The 20373-nt window shown below is 43.5% G+C and overlaps 1 long non-coding RNA gene across 1 annotated transcript in view; it reads right to left on the bottom strand.

Moving 5' to 3' along the window:
* Positions 1–20373, bottom strand: part of LOC128351257 (uncharacterized) — a 74937-nt gene that overhangs the window by 46737 nt on the left and 7827 nt on the right. The window contains exon 3 of the long non-coding RNA XR_008319670.1: positions 19222–19314. This is a non-coding gene — a long non-coding RNA (uncharacterized LOC128351257). The remainder of the gene's footprint in view (positions 1–19221; positions 19315–20373) is intronic.

Genomic DNA, 20373 nt, shown 5'->3' on the forward strand with positions numbered 1-20373 from the left:
TGAGCTGTAATCCTACTTGGTCAAATAAATAAATGCATACTTTCTCTTTTTTACTCTAAAAATCTCATCAGTTTGTAATCTGGTAGAAGTTGTAACTTGGTTAAAAAAATAGTTTGCAAGATCAGTAGCCAAAGTTACTGATAGTTTCAGTTCATTCACTTTGTTGGTCAGTATTTTTGCTGGTAAGAAACCAAGGTCTGCATGTTTGTGTTGGGTTCATAAGATGCTTCAGTTTTAAAATAACTGGTCACTTCAGCAGATGCTGTACTATTTTTTTTAAATATATAATTAATAATATTCCTTTTTAAAAAATGAGTTGAAACAATTTTCTTCTGTTTTAAAGGTAAACTGGTGGGAGCTTTGAAAAATATTGAGGTACCGTCACTGAATTTTAATATGCAGAATTCCTTCCAAAAATATTTTAAAAACAGTACTGTGCTGGTGATTGGTAAAGAAATGATTAGTGTTATGAAATATGGATAGGGTTTTAAAAAGATTTTCTTCATACAAATGCAAATTATTAGCAAAATTAAATGGGTGGTGTTCAAGCACGCTTCCCAGGCATGGGAAGAGATGAGGGGTAAAGGCGTTTTCCCTGTATCCACTTGGAGGCTTACTAGAAGCCTCTACCAGCAGTCCTTTTGGCTCTGTGAAGAGAAGCTTACCTGAGCAGAGCAATACTTGTGGTATAGTTGATACACTGATGGTCAGTCTTTGCTTTCAGTGATAGGCTACTGAGAGATTTGCAGGAGTAGGAAACTGGGAGAATGATAGACCTCATATTTTTGTAAGATTTCTAGCGTATCAATTGTAAACACTCATAAGCAAGACCTATTGATTTTAAGCTGAAAAGGATGCTGACAATGGGAACCTAAACAAATCCTAGAGCCTCGCAGAGCTCCTTTTATAGCAACATCCTCTTATTCACCTAAGACATGACACGACAGAGAAGAGAACACACACAGAGTGTCCTCTTTTTGCTACACAGAAGGTGTGGGTGGCATTCGAGGGTTGTGATTTTCTTTTTGCGCCGTGGAAACCATCTGACCAGTCCCTAGTATGCAAATGCTCCTCCCCCCCCCCCCCGTTCAGCATATCGTTAAACTTATTGGCAAGGAGGACGATCTACATGCATTTCTGAGCAGGTGGAGGAAAGAGCAGAAGGCGGCCAGGCGCGGGGCAGGGTGTGTGTGTGAGCGAGCGAGTGCGTTCTGCCAAGCCAGCCACATTTTGGAAACTGCCTGGGTTTACTGTAAAAAAAAAAAACCACACACCCCCCAGCCCACCCTCCTCTGACACACACTTGGTATTCGGGACACACACACCTTGTCGACCGGCGGCCGGCGATCACTCCACCATGCTCCGAATCCTTTCTTGTCGTCCGTGCTGCCTGCCTGCGCCAGCCCCAGCCCCAGCAACGCTCTCCTCCGCGCCACGTGCAGAAGGCGAGCCGAGCTGGGAGGACGGACGCACGCATGCGCAGCGCGACTCGGCATGCCAGCCGAGATGCGCGTGTGTGCGTGCGTCGTGACTAGAGACCCTCACCCTGGCTGGCAAGCCACTAGAGGGCCTCTTTCTGGCCTGCCGATAAGTTCCGTCGAGTGTCGACAGTGAGCATTAAACTAGGCGCCCGCAGCACCCACTGCCAAGCCAGGCCAGTAGCAATGGGGGGGGCGCGGGCGCCGCACAGAAGGGACCGCTCGTGGGGGAGGGGCACTGGCGCTCCCTTGACTGCTGCTGCTGAGCCGGAGAAATTTTTATTTTAAAAAATATTTATTTATTTTTTTTTTATTAAAAAAAATTGGGATCGGCGGGGGTCATGGCGGCGCCCCCCACATGACCCACAATGATGGCGCCAGGGGCACGTGCCCCCCCCCCATCGTTACACCTCTGGCACCAGTACAGCCTAACAGAACTTCCCAACTAACTGCACCAGTACACCAGGGAAGCAGCAATTTTTGCTGTCCTCCCCTTCTCCAGGAAGCCCTCTGTACCATCGAAAAATATGTCCCCAATGGCTGAAATACACTCAAGGACATATTTTTCTCTCACTGCCCCAGTGCATCTTTCCTTTGTATGTCAGCTGGTATTAAAAGCCCTCATGAATTAAAAAAAAAAAAAGACATTTTTCAGCTTCCACATAAAAGCAGGAAATGAAGGAGCCAACAGTCTCCCTAGAGAGGAAATTCAAAATTGCAGTACCACCACCAGAAGGATTGTGCTCCAGGCAGCCACTAGCCTCACCTCAGAAAGCAGTGGATTGGAGAGCAGTGTCTTTGTGACTGATCTCAAAGGTCAGGCTGGTTCATATGGGTTCAGGTAATCCTTAAGGTACCCTTTGTCCCAGGACTATCACACCACCATGATCAACACTATAGGCACAATCAGCATTAAGGGTGTATGGTATTTGTGTTGCTTATTTGGTCCCCTGGCTTCTTTTCCTTCTCTCATACTGTCAGCCTCCCCTCAAGTCTGCCTTGGACCACAGGGATCCCACCCAGTATAATCTGGAGATGGGATGAGGAGGGAAGATCATCTTTACTGCAGCTCTAATGCAACATGACCTCTTGCTTGAATTACCTTGGTGCTTTTGGCAGTGGCCAAATACTGGTTGACATCCTGAATAAAACGGACCAGTGCAACAGAAACAGCACCAGTGCTTTTGACTAGGGATGTGCACGAATCTATTTTTTAGCCGTGTGTCCCTCCCATCAACTTTGCAACGCCTGGACCAATATGAACCAAACCGGGTACAGTTATAGGGACACATAGGGACACCTCAGTGGCATAGTTTGTGATGATATCATCCACTCTGATCCAAGATGGTGAACATGTAAACTTTTGAGGCACAAGTGGGCTAGCTTGTGAACCGCTTAAACAATTTGAACCAAATTTGTCATCCACTCTAATTTAAGATGGCAGCCACGGGAACATCTGAGGCACAAGCAGGCTTATTTGTGGACAGACTAATAAATTTAAACCACATTATATACAGTGGCAGTGAGTGACAGACAGGGACACCTCAACGGTATCATTTGTGATGATGTAATCCACACTGATTCAAGATGGCGGATGTGTAAACCTTTCATGCACAAGTGGGCTAACTTGTGAGCCACTTAACCGATTTGAACCAAATTTGTTACAACCATAAGGACACATAGGAATGCCCTAAATGGTGTGGTGTGTGTTGATGTCATCCACTCCAATTCAAGAAGGCGGCCATGTGAACATCTGAGGCACAAGCAGGCTAATTTGTGGACTGTCTAACCCAATTGAACCAAATTATATACAGTTGGAGTGAGTGACACACAGGGACACCTCAATGGCATAGTTTGTGATGATGTCATCCACACCAATTCAAGATGGCAGATGCCTAAACTTTGGAGGCACAAGTGGGCTAACTTGTGGACTGTCTAACTGATTTGAACCAAATTCGCTACAACTGTATGGACACATAGTCATAGTGATGCCCCAATGGTGTGGTTTGTGGAGATGTCATCCATCCCAAACCACGATGGTCAACATGTGAACTTTTGAGGTGCAAGTGTACTAACTTGAGGACTGAATTAAAGGATTTGAACTAAATTTAGTACAGTTGTAATGAGTGACACACAGGGACACCACAATGGTGTAGTTTGTAATGATGTAACCCACCCTGATCCAATATGATGGATGCATTAACATTTGAGGTGCAAGAGATCTAACTTGTGGACCTTGATCTGAACCAAATTTAGTCCCGTTGCAGAAACAATGAAAGGAAATTAGGCTGATTAGTTCTTACTAGAATTTGCTTGATTCTATTTGTACCTAAATTGAATCACCCCCAATTTATTTTGGGTCTGAATCTCTCCCCCTCCCCCACCATCACCCAAGATTTGATTTGTAACCAAATTTTCTGAATCTGAATCAATTTAGGGGGGAAGGGGTCCCAGGGGCAAAAGAGTGAGGTGGGTGGTTGTGCCCAATGGGTGGAAGCAGCCACCTAAATTTCAAAGAAATTGAGCAAGCGGTGATTTTTTTAAAAAAAAATGAAGTTTGCACGTCTTTAAGCTTTTCCCCACAGGGAATAATGAGGATTTCAGCAGTCTTATAACTCCATGTGGGGGGCACCAAGGTGGTCCAGAGCAGGTTGTGGTGGATGGTAGTGTGGGTTGCAGTGCATGGGAGTAGATTCTCTGGCAGGAAATGAGAGTGGATTCTTTTTAAGTTCATTCATAATTTTGCACCAAAGAAAATTATGAGTGAATGAAGAATCCACAATCCACTGCTCATCTTTGTTCAGTAATTTGTTTTGTACCCAAATCTGGGCAACTGAGCAGAGGGGTGATTTGTTCGGTCTACAAATCACCTGAATCAGCCAGATTCAGGTACAAATCATTTTGTATCTAAATTGATTTGCACATCCCTACTTTTGACTTCTCCACTGCCATCTCCCTTCAGAAGTACTGGTGCTACACTGGTGCTTTGTTAGTCGGGATATCAGCCATTGTGTGGGTGAAGAAAGTAGGGCTGGCCTACTTTTGAACTCTGTAATCTTGTGCTGTTTTTTAAAATAATCTAGGTTAAAGTTGGGTGAAAAAATAGAATATGTATGCACTGAATGTGCTAAGTTCTGGTAACACATAGGGATACCACATGGATGAAACGCTTCCATTGAGATATGTGAAGAGGGAAATCTGTATCTCTCCCCACCCTGGGTTATCCAAATGCAGAGCCTACTTTGTTGTTTCTTTCTGGGAGAAATATGCAATTCCTTTTCACACAGTGTAAGAATATGAAAAGATAAAGCCCAACTCACTCAGGCTTCCTGTTTTGCCACACATTTATAGCATCTGATACATCATGGAGTTGGTGTTCTGAATATATATATTAGGAGGATAAAATTGATCACTTTGCAAAGCAAAGTGTTGGGAGTATTGTTATAGTGAGAAAGGACTTTGCTATCCTTTTTCATCAGAAGTTTACAAACTTGAGTGTCCAGATGCTGCTGACAACAATTCCTATCAATGAGAACATAGCTACAATGAAACAAGGTAGGGATACCCCCAGGCCCTTGAGTGGTGGTGGTGGTGGTGGTGGTGGGTACTAGCTGGGTGACAGCTTGCTCTCTGCTCTCTCCCTCATACTTCTGAAGAAGATGGAGGGGCAGGGGCCCATCTTCACTTTTGGTCCCAGGGCCCACTCCGAACCTTGCTACACACCTGCCCACCAACCCTTCAGCCATTGTGACTGGGGATGATGGGAGTTGTAGTCCAATAACATCTGGGTCCCCAAGTTTGAGACAGCATCACTCCCTCATACACATGCATTTTCTCATACACATCCATTTTATAGGGAATTTTTCACAGCAGCTTTCCATCTTTCTCTAAAAGTAGAGAATCTTTTAAGTCCCAATCTATCACATTACCAACTTCTTTTACAGGCTCAGGAGGTCTGACATAGGTTTAATCCTTTAAAAAGAAAACGCGAGCTGTCTTTCTCTCACACACGTATTCTTTCTCTTATGTTACTGCTAGTAACATAACCAAATCAAATCTTAATTGTAACTACTTAGCTCGTGCAAAACAGATCAATCCGTTCCATCAAGTATGTCACACAAGCAAACCAGTCAAGTCTAATTGATTCCAAGCACATGCTGCACAAGTACCATTACAGCATTTTCTATAAGAAAGGCTCAATCAATACGACAGGCACCTCCTGAAACATGTACGTCAAGCTGGTCAGATCGGTTGACTCAATTTTATCATAGCTTTCACGCGCCAGCCTACAATTAGGAATGCCTGGTTTGCTCAAGAAAGAACAGGGGAAAGGAAGTATGTGATTCAGTAAACAGGGTACTGGGCTTAGTCTAGGGGTCACTCCCACCTCAGAATCTAAAAAAGCTGCTATTTGCCCCTGGAAGGGAAGCTGCTATTGGGTTGAAGGCAGTTTTCCTCATGGGCAAAGACGTGCTTGAGAGTGTGATTTTCATCAGGACAGAATGGATGGGGGAAGGTTAACCCCTGCTCCATCTCCTCCAGTATGGTCCCAATCTACATTGAAACTGCTCATTGCTGCTATTAAGCATATCATGGAAAGTCCATGATATGTTTAGGATCCTGTCTAGTTGGCTTCCATTTCCTAGTTGGCATTGTGGGCATGCCCTAGCCACTAAGAACAATAACAAGGTGACACAGCACTGGCAGGTCATTACATGACATTATGTCTATATTCAAAAATACATGTATTAGTGAAAATGTAGTTTTAGTGACTAACAATCAGAGCAGGAAAGTACCAGTGCAGAGAGAAAGAGAGAAGCTTAACAGAACCTCTAAATTAACTGCACCAGTGCCGTGGGGACTTCACAATTTTGACACCCTCCCCTTCCCCAGAAAGCCCTCTGTGCCACCAAAAAATATGTTCCTTAGGGTTGTGCCCTCAACATCTTTAAAGCTTATATGGCGCAGAAATTAAGATGGAAACTTGAAATTTGCATACCTTTTAGAGCATGAATGAAAACGAATAGCATCTTATTTATATACCGCTTTGCAACAATAACATTCTGGAAGTAGTTTACAAATCATCATCATCATCATCATTGCCATAAAACAACTTGCTCAGGCATTAAAAGATGTCAATGCTGCACTTGCAGAAATAACAACCAATAATTTGCAAGAAACAAACCAACTAATGTACAGTGCAGCAACAACAACAACAACAACAACAACACAAGAGCTCGGATATAAGATCAGTGGACCTGTAAAAAAAGAAAGCAGTACATCACCTAAATGGAAGATTAGATTAGAAAATAAAATTGCCAGGCTTAGATCAGATGCTAGTAAATTGAAAGATATGAAAGACAAGAAGCTGAAGAATGAAAAGACCAAACAGTATCTGATCCAAAAATACCACCTAGATTCAAGGAAAAATAGAGAAGTCCTGAAATAATAAAGCAGCAAATAACAGCAGTGTCAAAGAAGATGAGCAGATACGAAGCCAGAATTACACAACACAGGCAGAATCTCCAATTCCAGTTGAATCAGAGACGTTTCTACCAAAGTATAGAAGGAGAAACTGCAAGAACCATAGAATCACGAAATAAAGAAGAAACAGTGCAATTCTGGCAGGAATTATGGGACAATCCAATAGATTATAATAAAAAAGCAGGCTGGATGAAAGAGGTCAAAAAATGTAACCAACAAATGCAAGATCTAATAATAACACCAGAATTAATAAGTGAAAGAGCAAAGAAATTAAAATTAAAATTAAAAATTGGACTGCACCAAGCGACGATCAACTGCATGGCTTTTGGCTTAAACACCTAACAAGCCTTCACAAACAACTATTAAAACAGTTCAATCACATTTTGCAAGGAGGTGATATTGAACAATGGCTAACAACTGGGAAAACTCACCTCATAATGAAAGACCCAGCAAAAGGTGCAGTTCCAAGTAATTATAGACCGATAACCTGTCTGCCAAACATGTTGAAATTATTAACTGGAATAATAGCAGATGAAGTGATGCAACACTTATTAACTAACAAACAGTTTCCAGTTGAACAGAAAGGAAATTGCCCGAACACCATAGGCACAAAAGACCAGCTGCTGATTGACAAAATGATTTTAGAAAATTGTAAGAGAAGAAAAACAAATCTAAGTGTTGCATGGATTGACTACAAGAAAGCCTTCGATTCATTGCCTCACACATGGATACTAAAATGTTCAGAAACAACTGGTGTCAGCAAAAACATTCAGATATTTATTAAAAAAGCAATGAGCATGTGGAGTACACAGTTAACAATCAATGGCGAGACACTTGAACAGGTTAGCATTAGAAGAGGCATTTTCCAAGGGGACCCACTATCCCCTCTGTTGTTTGTAATCGCCATGACCCCACTTTCACAAATACTAAACAAAACAGGCCTCGGATACCAAACGTCTAAAACATCGAGTAAAATAAACCATCTGCTGTACATGGACGATCTGAAGTTGTATGGAAAGTCCCAGTCAGAAATTGAATCACTGCTAAACACTGTCCGTATATTCAGTAGTGATAAAGCAATGGAGTTTGGACTAGACAAGGGTGCTGCATTAATAATGAACAGAGGAAAATCAATCAATAAATAGATAGATAGATTGATAAATAAATAAATAAATAAATAATAAGATGGTTCCCTGTCCCCCAAAGGGCACAAGATAGTCAAGGGGCACAAGACAGACACCAGGAACAGCCACTGGAGGCTGGGGTTGAATAGGGCCAGTTGCTTTCCCCCATGTTTCTCCTTTCGATACTCAAGTCATCAACAATGTTACTACATCAATGTCACTATAAGTCATCAATGCTAACAATGCTTCCATATTATTTATTTATTTGATTTGATTTATATATCGCCCTTCCAAAAATGGCTCAGGGTGGTTTACATCAAAATAAAAAATAAAACAATTAAAATCAAAACTAAATCAATTCAATTTGATACAGTTTTGATTAAACCAATTAAACATTCATGTTTTAAATCTGAAATCCATTCGTGAATTTCACTGATCAATGTCCTACTGCATGGGGCTCAAATAATTAACTTCAGAACAGCTTAAACATCATCTGTGTGGAGTTAAAATGTACTTTGATGAATTGATTCAATTGTTATAACAATGTATCCTTTGGGGGTTATTAGTTATAAAACATAAGCCATGAGTCCAGATTTCCTCTTACACCTGAGTCACTGCAATGCCTTCCACAGGATCACATGGAGACAGATAGGGGCAAATCTAGCCTAGAAAAGAGATAATAGAGCCAGTTGAGCCCAGTCTTTTCATTCTGAAATACTGTGATTGTATTATCTATGATCACTGAGCACTGTGAATGAAGGTTTCTATTCTAGCACAGCAGGTCCAAATGTTCCCTTTAAACTGGTTTTTATTTCTCTATCCTTTTCAGCTTCTGTAAATAGCCATTCTGTGTAAAAACCAGAAGCTTTAACAGAGCAAAGTGTAACTTCCATGACCCCAAGTGAAGTCAATCGGGATGTAATCACCAACTTTAACAGACACAGAATTTTAGATTAACAGATTTAACATGTCATTGCAAAAGACTTCAATATTCTAAGCACTGCGGAAGTGTGATTCACAGTAGCATGGTTTGCCTGAGAAAAGACAGACTTTTGAGCATCAAACTACTCAGCTGCAGACAACTGTAAAACACTTGCCTTTATATAATGGGCTTTGAGGACCAAAGTAGACACTACATGGCAGACCCATGAATTAGTCTCCTGACTTGTTTTAATGAGGAGCAGCCACAGGAGAGTGTAAATTTGATTGGAAGACTGCAACAGAAGGAGGGGGGGTACTTAACTCTTTCCCCGTAGGCTGCTTTTCCTGATCAAAATTGAGGAAGGCATGACTGAAGTTAGAGAATGATGGGACTTTCAAGAATAGTCTATCTATCTATCTCCATTGTTTGAACCTCAAATTGTCTAAAAAATGATGCACTTTCTTACAATTTGGGGAGGAAGAAACTGGATCATTTCCAAGTTAATATGAGGGGGAGGGAAGATTCAGATGTAACACAAAACCTGAGTTAAATGGGACAGAGGTTCGAAATCCAGTATGTCTGAATTCATGAAACCACAATTTCATGGCAGAAGCTTCCTCTGGATTGTCTTACCAAACTCCAATTTGAAACTTTGGTTTGCACAAAGATTTACTGGTGATACCTCTAGTTTGGCTGCTGAGACCTCCAGTTTGTAGGGCCACATCCAAAACTGGATGCAGCCATAGTCATGGTTTTGTGCTGATTTTCAAACCGCAGTCATAGAGGTGGCAACTCAGACCCACCAAGGGACATGGCTGGTGTATGCACACTATAGCTCTCGCTGGCTGGCTCTCAGACACAGTGCCATGCCCCCACTATCCTCCCCTCTTTCCTGTTCTGTCCGGCAACAGTGACGTGTTCTGAATTTTTAGAGACACAACCCTTTTGGCTACTCCAGGCTGTCTGCCGCTGCCAAGGGAGGCAGGGCAGCCCCCACTGAGGGGGATGCATAGGGATGGCAGACAGTGCTCAGGCCCTCCCACTTGCGTCTGTGCATATCCTGCTACCCCAGCCAAGCCAGCGGGAAAGCATGGGTGCGCACCCCACAGCACCGCACCCCAGCAGAGCCCCCTAAAATAGATAGCGGCACTTCATAACAGTTCCCTATTGTCTCTGTACATAACACAGCTATGCCCTTCAGAGAACAACCGGTGCCGTTTCCCACCCACACCCTACAAGGGCAGCCTGGCATAGGAAAGGTGTTACCCGTTGCACAGGTGTGCACCAAGAGCTGTCACCATTGCCAGGGGTCCAAGCACATGGGAGGTGGGGGGCATGGGCTGCCAATGCACCAACAGCAAGAGATTACTTCTCAAGAAGAACAAATGACTATGCTGCTGTTGAAGGTCCGGATGACAGGTTGCCCCTGAAACATCTCCACCCTCACGAGGATGTACTGCTGTCAATTATTTGCCCTGAAATCCACTGCTCTGCTACAAATTTGAATAGCTGGGAGTACAGTGAGGAAGGGGTCAAGCTGTCACCAGCCCAAGGAAGCCAGCCAGTGAACCCAGAGCTAGCCAGGTGCCAATGACACACCCGGTTTGAGGTTGTGGCTAATTGTGGCCTCTCTGCTGGCGTGCTGACTCTTTGCCCACAGACTGGCCATGCAGCTTGCTGAGATCTGCCTCGGTGGCCAAGCAGCAGGGAGGGGGCTACCCTCTCCTGGAACTGAGCTTGCCGGACATTGTGGTTAGGCAAATGTCTATGATGTGATTTACAGTTTGAAACTGGCAGCGTGGGTTTGCCAACATCCAGTTTCGTGTTATGTCTGAATTTTGACAGAGAGAGAGAGGGAGGGAGAGAGAACTCACCCATCACTAATGGACGACAATTGGTTTGATTGGATAACAATTGGATAGAACTGTACATATATGTGCATGTTCATAGCTCAGTGTGTTGGTGCATGAGAGAGAAGAGAGAATGAGAGCAGGTTACTCACATGTCTCCAGTGTTCGCGACCTCCTTGCAACTAGCACTTTTCCAAGTCCTCATTTTCCCCCAGGTTACTAACTTCCTAACATTTCTCAGCTCCTTTTAATTCCTGCTTACTTCTTTATATTATTTCCATTCTCATACTACATATTCACTCAGACTTTTTGATACTGTGACCTCCTAAAATAATATTTAAAGCTACATGACCACCCCCCATATTTACAGCTAGTGGCTGACTACACGAATGATGTGTAACCAGAAACATGTCACTGAGGGTCAAATGATGTGTTTTCAGTCTAGCTGAGAGTTCTCAGAGCACTCCCAGAGTGCAGGCAAGCTCTGAAAAGTATTTGTGCTCTTGCACAAGAGTGGAAGACTAACTACCTTTGGAAACATGGCAGACCAGACCAGGGGTTCATGCTTCGTCATTGTTAGGAGCACACACAGTCAGGATGTTAGCCACTGATTTGATTAGATAGAGACTCTAGGAATCAAGCAAAGGGAGTCAGTATTGTCACCACATTCTCTCTTAATTATTTGTACTGAATGTACACACTACTCCAAAATTCAGGCACTAACTAGAACGTAAAGCAAGAGCTGCTCCAACTTCTTCCCCTAGAACGTCAGCCAAAGAAGGACCACTGCTGTCCATGCCCTTGGTCTTGTGAGTGGTGGAGGAGCCAAGAATTTGTTGGCTTCCATCTCCATCTGCCTGTCATCATCCCTGACCATCTCCCTATCTTAGACATCTCAGGTAAGGCCCGTGCCATTCTGACCCTCCCAAGTTGTTTGGGATGCCCTTATAATTTGTTTTGGGTGTCCCTGGGAGGCTCCTGGCCCCAATTTGAGAACCCTATGATTTGATTTAATGTACTTAGCTAGTTTATACTTCTCTTTGTGACTGTGATTTGATATCTAGAAATAATCCATTACTGCCAGCATAGAGGTTTTCAACAGATAAAGCCTTGAGTTGCTCAGCAGAAATAATAAGATGGGAGCCTCAAAGCTTCAGCTGTTATAGACCACCTTCTTGTGTTTTTGCCATGGACATTGTCTCTGTTCTTGATGAAATTCATGCTTGTATATATTTGAGTGTGTCTGTGTACTGCCTTTGGGGTGGAGTCACTGTGTTTGTTCGTCTCCTCCTCACTTGCTGTCCTGAATTCAAACTGAGAGTTTCTCTCTCTCTCTCTCTCTGCATAAGAGACTGTTAGTCTGTTTATTGTTTTCTTCGGCTATGTTTTAGTTATTAATAAATACTAAAGTTTATTCCTGTACAATTACTTATAGACAATAAGTAATTTCTCTGCAACACTTCTCATGAGCACCCTTGAAATGTCTGGAGTTCATCTGCTTGTTCAATGACATCTTCACAGTGATAGGCTTCATCTCTAGCCACAAGCACATGCCTTCACATGCCTACATGTGCAAGTTTCTGTGACAAAGTACTGCAAATGTACGAAGGAACACATAGGGGCAGAGCCTGACACACCCATGGAACAGCCTAATAAAGACTAAAGAGAGTTATGATCGAGGGATGTGCCAATCAATTCAGGTACAAAATGATTTGTAGCCAAATCTACCTGTTTGGGATAAATTTGTGGACAAAACAAATCACCCCTGAGCTAGCTGGCCAGATTCGGGTCCAAAACAAATCGCCCAGATTTCGGACCTGAAAAATTCAAAGATTCAGACCTCCATTTTGTGGAGATCTCTCCTAATGTCTCCAATTTGTGTCAGGAATTTTTTTTTAAAAAAAAATTCCGCCCTCCCAAGCTTCAGATTGGTGACTTATGGTGTGCAGTGATTGGCTGGCGATTCCCCCCTTGTTCCAGAATGCCTCATTCCCATTCAAATCTTGTGTTGCCGGGGTGACTGACCCCACATTGGCTAGGGGAAGAGTCAAAGAAGGGACAAGGGTGGGGGGAGTTCAAAGGAGGGATTTTCAAATGTACCTAAGGAAGCAGCCAGCTACCATTCTGCCTTACTGCCTAGTGGGAGAAGAGAGAGAGCCAGAGGAGCTTTGCCTTGCCTTGCCTGAGGCCTGGAGTGGATTCTCTGCTTTGTGTTCCTGCTTTCCTGATTGAGGAAAAGAGAAGGGAATTTTTTTCCCACCCCCTTCCTGCTGCTGAGATAATCACTGCCTGCACCTGCTGTCTGTGCGAATTGATTTGGATACAAAACTGTACCCAAATCTACCTGTTTGGGGAGATTTGTGGACAAAACAAATCACCCCTGTGCTGGCTGGCCAGATTTGGACCCAAAACAAATTGGGGGTGATCCAATTCGGGTACAAATCGAATCAAAAACATTGATTCGGGCAAATCCATACTATCATCTTTCCATGCTAAAGTTGCAAAATGAGCTGTGCTGAGCCTGAAGTCTGCTAGCATTTATGTACTGTGACCTGGATACTCTGTCCCTTCATTAAAATGTATGGGCCATAGCTGCAGTGGCAAGGAAAGGCTCTGCTTATGATCTGCAGGTGAAGAGAAAAATTGATCTAGGTAATGTAATGTTTGAAACCCTTGGGACTTGTTAGGATATGGCTTCTGATCAGTAACAGCAGGTGCAGGAATCACTGGCATCTCCAGGGCTGAACAAGAAGCAATGTGTGGAGGCAGCTCCAAGATTTTGAAGGCCCAGGCCCCATTAGTGGGCCTCCTTAATCACCAAAGAAGTGTAGGGCATTCAAACCACTGGAAAGCTTCAACATGATTCCACCCCAGAGTCCAGCCATTTCTTATCTTATCTCCACCATCACTCTCAACTTGCACATTTATCTGGTTTCAATAAGATGCCCAGAATAAGATGAGGCATTATTCCCATCTGCAGTTCTTCTGTGCACTTTGCAGGAGTTCAGGGAAAGGTCTTAGGTATTATTTGCTATGAAGTGTTGAAAGCACTGAAGCAGCATAAGCCTCTTTTATACTCTTTCCATGCTTCCCAAGAACCAGAGACAATAGAAATGCCAGCCTAATCAGCCTGGTGGGTCCGTCATGAGGTTCTGGGCCTCAACATTTGTCTGATCTAACGTATCCCTGGACTAATTTGGAGAATGCACATGAACCAGCCCAGCCCAAATACAATAAGAGATGTGTGCATGCCAGTCCTGCCCTCCTCTCGGCACACCATCGCACAGCCTCATAGTCCCATGGGGTCTCACGGGACCATAGTCTCATAGCCAAGTAATAGTAAACCTCCCACATAATTATGAGGTTGTGGGATGGTTCACCAAGGGTCAGGAGAAAAACATGCACACTCACATCCCTTACCAGTGTGGGCATGGCCTTTTTGAACATATTGTTCCAGACCTAACAAATATTACACAGTCCTAGATTATCAGTTATGTTTTGATGGTAATGAAGTTTTGAATCACAGAAGACACTCCTTGGATTTTCCCATTTAGGAAACAAAATGTCTTGGCCATTAGTCAGCTCTTACTAATGTAAGTGCTGACAGTTGGAGCAGTTAGTTCCGTCTTTTGAAATGCATCATGTGAATCTAACTGCAGGAAGCCAAGATTTATATTGATGGATGGGAGCAGAGCTTTATCCCATTAAAATAAGCTGCCCACTCATACAAAACTAGTGGATCAAGGAGAACAGCTCTAACCCAGTCTTTCCTCTCACAAGTTAATTTGTGCACGGAACCAGCTCCCTTTGAGCCGATGGTGGGGTGGGAGTGGCTTTAAGGATGAGGGAGGGTGCACTTCCTTTCCTCCCCCCCCCCACGTTTCCACCTCCAGCACTCTGAGTACAAATAGTCCCCTGGGAGGGCAGCATAGTTCCTTGCTGCCCCGCTGTCTCTATGACTGGAAGTGCTGTGTGCACGTCACCGGCAGGCGCACACATGTTCTGCATGCATATGACATGCATGTGCGCACCCATGACATGCACATATGTGCACAGCACTTCCAGTCATGGAGACAACAGGGCGGCAAGGAGGTACACTGCCACACGGCCAGTCTATTTGTACTCTTGAGTGCCAGAGGGAGAAACGCGGCGGGGGGTGGGTGGGTAAGTGCACCCTCTCCCATCCTTAAAGCCACCCCACACCCAGTTTGAACGCGGGGGCAGAGGCGTATCTAGGAAAAATAGCACCTAGGGCAAGCACTGAAATTGCGCCCCCTGTCCAAACATCTGACACCCATCTTACAGATAATGTTATCATAATATCAGCTCAAGCTCATTAATCTTTTAATATTTCAAAACCTATTTAGCAATGAACGTAGCCAGACCAAAAAATGCTGGAAAATGACAAATTTCAGAATGCTGGGGCTCATGAAATACCCAAATACTATGTGGAGGTGTACCTGGAAAACTAAACAGAAATGCCTGTCTAATTCTTTACTATGCATTGTAGCATCACTATTATATAAGTTTTAAAAATAAATGGAAAATTTGACTTTTCCCAGATACTCTGAAAATAATTAAAGGATATGCAGAGTAAACTGTGTGGCTGCTTGGAATATATTCTAGTATTTCAGGAAGACAGTTAAAATGAGAGAGAGAGAGAGAGAGAGAGAGAGAGAGAGAGAGAGAGAGAGAGCGCAAGAAACTCCCAGTGGGCCTTAATACAAAGGATTTCACACTGATTCAAAGACAAACTCACCATTAATAGCCATATTATGAAGACATCACATTTAACTCACTTATCAAAAGAAGCAAAGTAAGAGTAAATGAATACAATCCTAGCTCATAAGCTTCAGCTCAGTATTCACAAGCCCTGATTCTCTGTACATAGTGCCAAAACTGAATGTGTCTACAGTGACATATTATTTTTTATATTTAAAAATTAACTGTAGCCCCTTCTGGGGTCTTCCTAAAGGCCAGGGAGGGGTCTGCAAAGGGTTCCCCCTCCCCCCACTGGCATCTAGGACCTCACAGGGACCATTTGAGCATGTGAAGCAGCCATTTTCTAAAATTATTATTTTTTAAATGGCTGCTGAAAATAAAATGGCTGCCGTGCATACTCAAATGGCCTCTGCAAGGCCTGGCATGGCCTAGGGCCTCACAGAGGCCATTTGAGCATGTGCAGTGGCCATTTTTAAAAATGTTTTAATTTTAAAAAATGGTGCCCCCCTTCAAGTGGCGCCCGGGGCACATGCCCTACCTGCCTTACCCTAGATACGCCCCTGCACAGGGGTTCCTAACCTGTTCAGCATTCTAAGTATAGAACGTTGAAAAGGTTCGTGCACATCCCTAGTAATTTGTTATTGTGGAGAGTTCTCTACGTCACATGAGGAATCTCAGTTGATAGTAGCCCATGGGGAGATGGTGGCTGACATGATCTTCAGCTCTCTGGTGATGGAAGGATGGCTGTTGCGAATCTGCAAGCAGCCTGGAGTATCCCTACACCGAAGGCAGCTCTGCACAGCAAACTGGGCATGGCGGGAAAGGGGAAGTGGTTTTTGTGCCTCTCCCCTCCCTTCAAAAGCCCATTCTACTTGTATAATTCTAGTGAGGGCTGGACAACCCTCAGGAACAGATTTATACAAGTAGAAAAGACTCTTGGCAGGAAGGGAGAGACGTGAAAAATCTCTCCGCTCCCCCTCCGTACCCAGACCATTGTGCAAAGAAGCCTTTGTGCAAGTGCAGCCCTCCTTCTCTAACTGGGGCCTGATCATGTCAGTGACTGAAATTAGGATAACAAGGAAATATTGACCCCAAACATTTTGGGGGCAAAAAGTATATTTTGAAGTCAAAACCTTTCTTTTTCATATAAATACCAAAAAAATAAGGTGTCAATTTCAATGGATCCTCTCCAAACCTTCCCTTTTCATACTTATACAAGTATGTCTGTTCGCAGCCTGATTTGCTGCTGCTACTTCAGAACCATTCCCTTGCACATTAGGGTTTCTCAATCCCTATGTGATCTCAGCCAGTCGGGGAACATGAGACATATGAATTAGTCCTATTCAGAATTTTTTTTTTAAAGCCTGCTATCAGCCTTCTGATCATGGGAATGCCAGTGATCACGTATAGTAGGGGTGTGCGTGGATCTGCACCAGTCCATGGTCTGGCAGCCTGGTTCAGCCCACTTCGGCGGAACCTTGAGCTGGTCTGGTGGTTCGAGGTAGTACCGAGGGCGGCAGTGAGAGGCACCATTAAAAGTGAAGCCATAACTCCAATATAAGGGTTGCAGTACAAGCGTTAGCCAACAAGGCAACCAGAGCACAGTGTGGCAAAACAGGGAGAATCAGCATGTTTGCCTTGGTAATACAGGAACATGTTTCTTGCCTTGCCATGCTGTACTGTGAAGGTAGGCAATGAAGCTACTTTGGCACAGCACAGCAAATAAGAAAGCATCAGGCTAGTTGTCTTAGCAACAGGGGCACCACAGAATTAAGATCTGCTTCACAGATCCTGCTTTCTGGCCCTCCACTTGCTTGCTTTTGGTAATAGACTTCAGAACTAATTTTATCATTTGAAAAAGTATTAGTTACATTTCTGTCTAACCCGTCCTCAAACGGAGCCCAAATAAAATACCTTTTATTTTCACAACTACCCTCTAAGATAGGATCTGTTGAGGGAGAGAGATTGGCCCAAAGTAAGCTTCATGACCAACTGGGGATTTGAGCCTGGGTATCCTCACTCCTAATCTAGAATTCTAACCACTATGCTGTACTGTTATAATGCCATTCCACTGCACATGGAGAACGCCTCTTAGAACTTTATGTATGAGGTTGGATAAGAAGCCTGGGGAGGAAAGTGGTTTTAAAAACAAAACAAAAACCCAACATAGTCTGGAGATCTGTTGAGTGTGTTTTATTTTAATAGAATTGGTAGACTGAATATTTGCTCAAGTAAAGTGTAGTATCTTCCCCTAGGTAACATTGTTAGACATACTCACAACCAGTCACTTTGTTGGCTTGAAGGAGCCACTCACAACCAGTCACCTTGGGCCTGAAGGAGCAGGAGGCAAACTAGGTTTAGAAGCCTTCTTCATTCAGACAAGACTGCAACAAACTCTGGGCATCTTGCACTTAGAAAACAGAAAGCTAAGCTACACCCAACCAGACACAACCTAATCTTAAAGAGACAGGACATATATACAGTACTACATAAAAAGACCTTTTAAATGAATCACCTGGTGGGGGAAGCAGAACAATTTTTATCATCTGGAGAGAAAAAACCCTAAAGGAAACATATGTTCCTTTTACCATTCCCACAGCACAGTGTGTTCAAACTTGGCTTCCTACAGGTAGATACCTTAAATCCATCCATCTCTCATCTGATCACAAGTATCCAACCTATTTACAGCTCCTTATTTGTTTAATCAGAGTCATAATACACAGTGGCATTTTGCAGGTGGTTTGATGTTAATGGCAGTAGTCTGGAAAACTATACATTTTCATACAGGGAGCTTTCCCTGGGGAGCCTAGAGGCTTACTTCACTTTCTCGCTGTTATTTGTTCTTAAGACAGGGGTTAAAAACATTCATTTTCCCCAAATCCATTCCTAAAGAAGTCTGGCAAACAACTTGCCTCACTGTGCGCCATGGAGAATTAAATATAGGGAATCATAAGTACTTTATAAGTTTGCATGCCTGACTCGCGCTCTGATGGCAAAAATCAATTCACCTCTTTTAAAAGGCTCTCTTGGGGATAGAAGAATACAGAGCTCAAATGGCTTACTGTCTGGCGCATGCCTTTGCCTGATGACAAACAGAACTAGAACTGACAACACAAAACACAACTTGTGAGCTAAAATAAGCTCTATTTCCTCTATTTTTCTCCCATCTTACTAAGGAAACAGCTTCAAAATTAGATGCACAGACTTGTACCTCTGAGTTGACTAGCAACTCAGCTAAACACGCAAAATATCCTTTTAATATTTTTAGAGGGGGTCAATCCAGAGACAAGAAGGTTGAAGGGCTGATCTCTGTCCTCTCATGTCAAAGAGACTTACCACCAAAATACATTTTACATGAAAATATGTGTAATAGTTGCTGCTTGTACAGAAAATATACATGTGGATGTCCATTATGGGGAAGCCTCTTGCGAAGAGATTTGAAGTGCAGCAACAACAGATGAGGAAAGCGTTAAGCACTCTCCCCTACTGTTTTCCCATTCCTAGTTTCCCCCACCCTCTGCACCCCTGCAGTGTGCAGATTTCCCTCACATAATAAGGTTATTCACACAATCAAAAACCCGGGTAGCTTTTCCTCCTACCTTGCTTTCACACAATCACTTCTACCCACATTTCCCCCTTACCTTATTTCCACACAACTGAAAATTGGGAGCACACACAGCTTCCAAATCTGGGTAGAACACAGTTTTTGATTGAGTATATGATCTCACGGTGTGCTTTGGACCAAAAGACACATAACATTCTCTGGATTATCAATTTTTATAAAACAACAATATTGACAAATCTAACTCCTCTTATAAACATAGATACTCATGTGCAGACTCAGAGGCCACATTCACACATAAAGTGAAACCAGAGGTTGGCAAATCCGCTGTTTCAGTTCTAAACTGTAAATCGCATCGCAAATGTTCATTCAGCAACAGACTGCTATTGGGGCACATCTGTGCAGCAGCTTGCTAAATTTCCTATGCCACGCCACCTATGTTGGGTGTGGGCAGGACAATGGCATGGGTTGATGGTTGAGAACATGATGGGTACTACCTACCACAAAAGAAATGGGCAAGCAGGCAATTAAAAAAAATCCCCCCAACCCACCCACCCCGATCCTTTGGGGATATTTGGGGAAAAGGTTAGCAAAAAATCAGAATCACCCACTTGCCCATTTCCTTTGTGGGTTAAGAAAAGTGTTCCCTCTAACAGGGATTCCCATCTGTTGACAACAACTCCCATAATCTCCAAGCAAAGGCTATTGCAGCTGTGGATGCTGGGAGTTGTAGTCAACAACATCTGGGAATCCCTGTTAGAGGGTATACTGGTAGGGAGGTAGGTAGCACCCATCACATCATACCACCCAACCCAATCTGGTGTGCCTAGGACCTGCCCAAGGGGAATAATGGGGTAATTCGAGTTCCCCATTGTTCCCTATGGTCAAAACAAGCAGAGTGCACAAATTATGCAACCCTGCCTTGAAAAACACTGAAGAACAGAAGCACACAGTCCCTCCCAACACAGATCACCACATTTAGCCAAACACATAGTTCAAAAGTGGCCAAAAATAATCACTGACCCAGAATCCACCAGGCACAGTGCCTGTGCTGCAGTAACATCACTTGCGCCAGTTGCTCTCTCACACACAACTATGACTCCTTATTTCAGCATTGCAACAGCTGCCACAGTAGCACCCCTAGCAGCTAGCAAGCATAGCTATAAGCTCAACTAGAACATCTTCAGCCACATTGTGACTGAGTACACCTTGCATTCTGAGTACAGAATGC

This window comes from Hemicordylus capensis, chromosome 3 (genome assembly GCF_027244095.1).
Source record: "Hemicordylus capensis ecotype Gifberg chromosome 3, rHemCap1.1.pri, whole genome shotgun sequence".
Taxonomy (NCBI): domain Eukaryota; kingdom Metazoa; phylum Chordata; class Lepidosauria; order Squamata; family Cordylidae; genus Hemicordylus; species Hemicordylus capensis.